Source organism: Hevea brasiliensis, chromosome 8 (assembly GCF_030052815.1).
Source record: "Hevea brasiliensis isolate MT/VB/25A 57/8 chromosome 8, ASM3005281v1, whole genome shotgun sequence".
Classification (NCBI taxonomy): Eukaryota; Viridiplantae; Streptophyta; class Magnoliopsida; order Malpighiales; family Euphorbiaceae; genus Hevea; species Hevea brasiliensis.
Window position 1 is genome coordinate 16,636,458 of NC_079500.1, and position 7,592 is coordinate 16,644,049.

The window sequence follows — 7,592 nt, forward strand, 5'->3', positions numbered from 1 at the left end:
GAATTGAGGAATCAAATGACAGCTTTCAGACCAAGAGAGGATGAAACTCTTTATGAATCATGGATGAGATGGAAGGAATTAGAGAGACTATGCCCACATCATGCCATTCCGAAATGGATGATAAACCAGAATTTTTACACAAATGTCACTCCTGCAATTAGAGGGATTATTGATGCTCAAACAGGAGGAGAATTTATTATAAAGCATGAAGATGAAGCTTATGAGCTATTGGAGAAAATTGCAAAGAATACTCATCTTTGGAGTAGTCCAAGAGGACCAGCTCCAACTCAAAAAAGGCAAGCTGCTGGAATGTATGATCTTGATCCATTCAATATGATTAATGCAAAGTTTGATGCACTTACAAATGTTTTGGCTAAGAAGATGGAAGATTTGAGTATGTTGGTTAGTTCATCATCATCATCTGGAAGTTCACAACAAGTGGCTTATGCAGAGGGAACCACTAGCTGTGGAGTAGACTTTGGAGAGCAAGCAGCATATGTTGGTAATTATGGAAACAAGCAAATGGGGAATTCTTATTCTCAAACTTATAATCCAAATTGGAGGAATCATCCCAACTTTTCATGGGGAAATCAGCAAAGTCAAGTTCCAAATTAGAATTTTCAACCACAACAGCAGCAAGGAGTTCCATATCAGCAAAATAGGCAACCATTGCCTAATTTTCAGCAGAAAAATATGAATCCTCCACCAAAACAGCAAGAACAAAGTTCCACCACAGAAGCTTTATTACAACAGATTCTTGCTAACCAAAATAAGCATGATGAGGAGATGAGAGAGATGAAAGCAAGGCTAGAACAGATGCAAACACATAACAGAATGCTGGAAAATCAGATTGCACAACAAGCATCTTCCTCAAGTACCAAGTCTTTTGGAAAACTACCAAGTCAACCAAAAAACCCAAGAGAGCAGTGTCAAGCTATTACTTTAAGAAGTGGGAAAGTTGTAAATGATGAGAAGAGTGAAAATAGTGAGAAGAGAGAAAATGAGAAAGAAACTGATGAGAGTGAAAAACAAGAGAGTGCAGAAAAATGTAAAGAGAAAATTGAAGAGAAGGAAGAGAAGTATATACCTCCTGAGCCCTACAAGCCACAGCTTCCCTTCCCACAAAGATTTCAAAAAGCCAAGCTTGATAAGCAATTTGGGAAGTTCTTAGAGGTTTTGAAGAAGCTATATATAAATGTGCCTTTTATTGATGCTCTTTCACAAATACCCTCTTATGCCAAATTCTTGAAAGAAATTCTCTCAAACAAGAGGAAACTTGAAGACCATGAGACTGTAGCCTTAACTGAAGAATGTAGTGCTATCCTCCAAAGGAAACTTCCCCCAAAGCTCAAGGATCCAGGGAGTTTTTCAATTCCATGCCACATTGGGGAATCATGTTCTACAAAAGCTTTATGTGATCTAGGGGCTAGTGTTAGCCTTATGCCCCTCTCTATTTATGAAAAGCTCAATATGGGAGATCTTAAGCCAACCCACATTTCTCTTCAGTTAGCTGACAGATCAATCAAGTATCCTGAAGGGATTTTGAAGAATGTGCCTCTGAAGGTTGGAAAGTTCTATATACCTGTTGACTTTGTCATCTTGGACATGGAGGAAGATTTTAATATTCCAATTATCTTGGGAAGGCCTTTCACAGCTACGGTGGTGCTTTGATTGACGTGAAAGGAGAAAAATTGACTCTTAGAGTTGGTGAAGAGCAATTGGTTTTCAATATTAATAACACTATGAAGAAGCATCATTCTGAAGCTGATACTTGCTTGAGAGTTGATATCATTGATGAGCTGGTTGAAGAACATTTCAGAAAGAAATATCCAGAAGATCCACTTGAAAATTGCTTGGTTCATGGAGGAGGCATAGACTATGATAACCCTCATGTGGCTGCATATGCTCAACACTTAGAGGTAGTCCATCATTCATTTCTGCTCCGGTTTTTCAACTCACACAAAAGGAAATAGCAGAATCTAAGCAACCATCATTCAAGGAAGAAGATGCACCTAAGGTAGAACTTAAGCAACTTCCTTCTCAGCTCAGGTATGAATTTCTTGGCACTAATAACACTTATCCAGTAATTGTAAATGCAAACTTGAGTACCTTAGAGGCTGATAAGTTGTTAAGAGTGTTGAGACAATTTAGGAAAGTCTTAGGATACACCATAGATGACATTAAGGGAATAAGCCCACACTTTTGCATGGATAGAATCATTTTGGAAGAAAATTGTAAGCCATCTATTGAACATCAAAGGAGGTTGAACCCAAATACGAAAGAAGTTGTTAAAAAGGAAATTTTGAAGTTGCTTGATGCAGGGATCATATACCCTATCTCAGACAGTACTTGGGTGAGCCCAGTACATGTTGTTCCAAAAAAGGGTGAAATGACAGTGGTCAAAAATGAAAATAATGAATTAATTCCCACTAGAACGGTGACTAGTTGGCGAATGTGCATAGATTACAGAAAATTAAATGTTGCCACTAGAAAAGATCATTTTCCACTTCCCTTCATTGATCAGATGTTAGAAAGACTGGCTAGGCATTCTTACTTTTGCTATTTAGATGGATATTCAGGTTTTTTTCAAATCCCTATCCATCCAAATGTTCAAGAGAAAACCACTTTTACTTGTCCATATGGAACCTTTGCTTATAGGAGGATGCCATTTGGGTTGTGTAATGCACCAGCCACTTTTCAAAGGTGCATGATGGCAATCTTCTCAGATTTCATTGAAGACATAATGGAGGTTTTTATGGACGATTTTTCTGTTTATGGATCTTCATTTGACATATGCTTGGCTAACCTTTCTAAAATTTTGCAGCGATGTGCAGATACTGACCTTGTGTTAAACTGGGAAAAGTGTCATTTCATGGTTCAGGAAGGGATAGTGCTTGGACATTTGGTGTCTAACAGAGGAATAGAGGTTGATAAAGCCAAGGTTGAAGTGATAGAGAAGATGGCTCCTCCTACCAATGTCAAAGGAATTCGAAGTTTCCTAGGACATGCCGAGTTCTACAGACGCTTTATCAAGGATTTTTCTAAAATAGCCAAACCTTTGTCTAATTTGTTAAGTAATGACACACCATTTGTATTTGACCAAGAGTGTTTGGATGCCTTTTGCAGGTTGAAGCAAGCTCTTATCACTGCGCCAATCATGCAACCACCTGATTGGAGCCTAGCTTTTGAAATTATGTGTGATGCTAGCAACTATGCAATTGGGGCTGTTCTTGGTCAAAGAAAGGACAAAAAGGCTTATGCTATTTATTATGCTAGTAGAACACTGGATGAGGCTCAAACAAATTATGCAACAACTGAAAAGGAATTTTTAGCAATTGTCTTTGCATTAGAAAAGTTCAGACCTTACATTATTGACTCAAAGGTGGTTATATTTTCGGATCATGCGACCATCGTGTATTTGCTCAGTAAAAGGAGGCTAAACCTAGGCTCATTAGGTGGATTCTGATGCTACAAGAGTTTGATTTGGAGATTAGAGATAAGAAGGGAGCTGAAAATGTAGTTGCTGATAATCTTAGTAGGTTGCAATTGGATGATGAAGAATTGGATGAAATCCCTATTGATGAGTTTTTCTTGGATGAACAACTTTTCTCTCTTGTTGCTAAACTACCTTGGTATGCAGACTTTGTGAATTATCTATCTTGTGGAGTTTTACCTCTAGGTATGAAATGGCAACAAAAGAAAAAGTTTTTGCATGAGGTGAAGTTTTATAGATGGGATGACCCTTTACTCTTTAGGAGATGCTGTGATGGTTTAATAAGGAGATGTATTCCTGAAGAGGAGATACAGAGTATTATGCATTATTGCCATGCTTCTGACTATGGAGGACATTTTGGAATCTCTTAAACAGCTAGTAAAATTTTGCAAGCTGGTTTCTTTTGGCCAAATTTTTTTAAGGATGTGAGGAAATTTGTGTTGGATTGTGATAAATGTCAAAGGAGTGGAAATTTGTCAAAAAGAGATCAAATGCCCCTAAATAATATTCTTGAAGTGGAATTATTTGATGTTTGGGGAATAGATTTTATGGGGCCATTTCCTCCTTCATTTGGTAATAAATACATCCTAGTTGGAGTTAACTATGTGTCAAAGTGGGTGGAAGCTATTGCAACTCCAACTAATGATGCTAGAGTGGTAGTGAAATTCTTGAAGAAATTTGTCTTGAGCAGATTTGGAGCTCCTAGGGCTATAATTAGTGATGGTGGTTCCCATTTTTGTAATAAGCAATTTGAGAGCTTAATGAGGAAGTATGGTGTAGTGCACAAGATAGCTACCCCATACCACCCTCAAACTTCAGGACAAGTTGAAATTTCTAACAGAGAGCTCAAACATATCTTGGAGAAAACAGTGAACAATTCTTGGAAAGATTGGTCTATCAAACTAGATGATGCTTTATGGGCATATAGGACTGCCTACAAAACCCCTATAGGAACTACTCCCTTTAGGTTGGTGTATGGTAAGTCTTGTCATTTACCTGTGGAGCTAGAACATAGAGCATATTGGGCCATTCAGACCTTCAATTTTGATCTTAAGCAAGCTGGTGAGAAAAGGTTATTACAACTTAATGAGCTTGAAGAACTGAGGATGGATGCTTATGAAAATGCCCGTATTTACAAAGAAAGAACTAAAGTTTGGCATAATAAGCATCTTAGGAAAAAGGAATTCAAAGAAGGTGATTTAGTTTTGTTGTTCAACTTTAGATTGAAATTGTTCCCTGGAAAACTTAAGTCAAGGTGGACTGGTCCATATAGAGTTTCTAAGGTTTTCCCTATGGAGCAATTGAAGTTTGGAGTGAAAAATCTGGGAATTTTAAGGTCAATGGGCATAGATTGAAACATTACATAACTGGAGACCCAATAAAGGGAGCAAGCTGTTATAAGCTCTCCAATCCCTCACATCTTTTTCACTGAAATTCATGAAGAGTCCAGCTAAGGACTATAAATTAGCCCTCTTGGGTGGCATCCCAAGTCCTTTTATTTTGCTTTTGCTGATTTACTTTTATTTTCATTGCTTTTGTTTTATCTTGAATCTCCCCAAATTCAATTTTTGACATTGTTGAATCTTGTCCCTTGTAGATGTATTTCAATGGAGGAAGGTTGGTGAACTGCTGGGGAGTGACCCTTAACCTGAAATTATGTTCTTTAAATCTCCTGCAAATTGATTGATTTTTGCTGCATAACCTGTGCAAGTTTGCTACCTAGTTTATGCAGAGAGGAAAAATGAAATCTGCAACAAGGAAAGGTCTGCAGCAGATGAATTATGTTCTTGGGTTGCTACCTAGTTTATGCAGAGGAAAAATGAAATCTGCAGCAAAAAGGGTGTCTGCAGCAAATGGCTTGTGTTCTTGGTGAGGTTGGGTGTGTAACTTTTAAGTATATGTGCTTTTAATGCTAATATTGTGGTAAGTTGGTCATTTTTGTAGTTTTGAGATTATTTAGGTTGTGGAATTCAAGGTGGACAATATTGCATTCTCTTGGCATAACTTGGAGAGTTCATTTCATCATTTGTGGATAGATGCAACTTTATGCAGATTTTATTGAGTTTTAATGTGCTAAATGTTGATTTGCAAAATTTGAGTTAAAATGGCATGGGTCACAAATGCCTTTTATGCAGGATCCATCTTCTACAAGCTTGTGTGATGCATTTTTGATGAACTTTGTATATATTGATGTGTTTTTGGTGAAAATTTCTCATGATTTATGCTTTATAAAATTACATTTCTTCATTTTAGGGTATTTTTCACACTTGCAAATCATGTTCCATTGCAATCTTAATCTTGTTGAATTGTGCATAAGTAACTGCATAGCTTATGCAATCCTGCATAACCACAATTTTTGCCATTTTCATCCCTATTGCAAAGTGCATGAGAAGAGTGCATAGCTTATGCAACTCTGCATAGCCTAATTTTGTCAAATTTCATATCTTTCGAAACCTGCATAAGCAGAGTGCATGACTTATGCACATTTGCATAACTTCAAATTCTTCATTTTCTCTCTGCGAAGAAATGCATAAGCGAGTGCATAACTTATGCATACGCATAACGAAAACTCAAAAATTCAAACTGCGAGGGTGCATAAGCGAGTGCATGACTTATGCATACGCATGACCAGAAATCCGAAAATTCCAAACTTGCCGAGAGGTGCATAAGCAGAGTGCATAGCTTATGCACTTCTGCATGACCTCACACTCTGAATCTCAAAACCCACCGAAGAGTGCATAAGCAGAGTGCATAGCTTATGCACAACTGCATGACCACCAACCCCAAACACCAAAATCTGCCGAGACCTACATGAGCAGAGTGCATGACCTATGCACTTCTGCATAACCACCTTCCATAACAATCAGAACCCATCGAAACATGCATAAGCAGAGTGCATGACTTATGCACAACTGCATAACCACATTTTCCAAACATCAAAACCCACCGAAATGTGCATAAGGAGAGTGCATGACTTATGCACAACTGCATGACCACCAACCCAAGATTTCAAACCTTGTCGAACAGTGCATAAGGACAGTGCATGACTTGTGCACTTGTGCATGAGCTATTTCTCTGAAGTTCAAATCATTCTGAAACATGTATAAAAGAGTGCACAGGTTATGCATATATCACTTTTCACTTATGCAGTTTCTACACAAACCCGATTCAAATCAAATTTCTTTTCGGCAATTCTCTCTTCCCTCCTCCACCTCCCGATATCCCTGCTCACCCCTTTTCCCCATGACCTCAATTCCGGCATACCCTTTTTCTCCACTCGCATTTTCGTCGGATAAACCCTAACTTCTCCCTGCATTCTCATTTCCGCCCTCATCTCCTCCATCTTCACTATCAAGAACCATGGAGTCGCCTCCCCATTCCCGTCTAGCTTCTCCTCTCGAGGTCTCGCCATTGTCAACGATACCTCCCAATCCCGATTCCCCTCCACAAGCGACACCCCCACCACCTCCCACAACCACCTATAAGCGGAAAGTTAGGTCGAAATCTGTGCGACCAATGTCCTCTGCCCCTCCTCTATCCAAACGCAAAGAACCACCTACCCCATTGTCGGAACCACCATCCAAAAAGCCAAAAACTCCAGCCTCCACACCCTCTTCCAGCAAAAAGCCAATTTCAGTAACTTCACAGGTATCAAAGCTACCTTGGCCTCTTCCTGATACAATTCAAAAGGCAGCTTTTAAGAGACTCAAGGATAGGAGGGTACAACCCACTAGGTATATTTCTGTCGATTCTCTACAATCTCTTGGTTTATTTGACAATGTAGTTGCATATCTTGATGGTATGGGTTGGATGGAATTTGTGCATAAGCAGGAGATAGTTTATCCAACTCTAGTTTTGGAGTTTATTTCTTCATTCTCTGCTACCCTCAAATTGCATGATGTAGACCATAAGCCAATTATGAGATTTAGATGTTTGGGGCAAAATAGAGAGCTGTCATTGGACCAATTTCATAGCATTTTTGGTTTTGCAATTGATGGGTTATTTCGAGTGCCACATACTGGAGTAGAGGTAGCAAATAAGGGTATTTGGAATGCTGCACAATCGGAGAATCATCACAAACCAACCTCGGACTTTCTCT

General features: G+C 38.8%; 1 non-coding gene across 1 annotated transcript; it reads right to left on the reverse strand.

The window, feature by feature from the left end:
* LOC131182602 (small nucleolar RNA R71) lies at positions 1-107 on the reverse strand. Its single transcript, XR_009150866.1, has one exon. It is a non-coding gene; the product is annotated as a small nucleolar RNA R71 (small nucleolar RNA).
* Between the last annotated feature and the right edge of the window lie 7,485 nt (positions 108-7,592).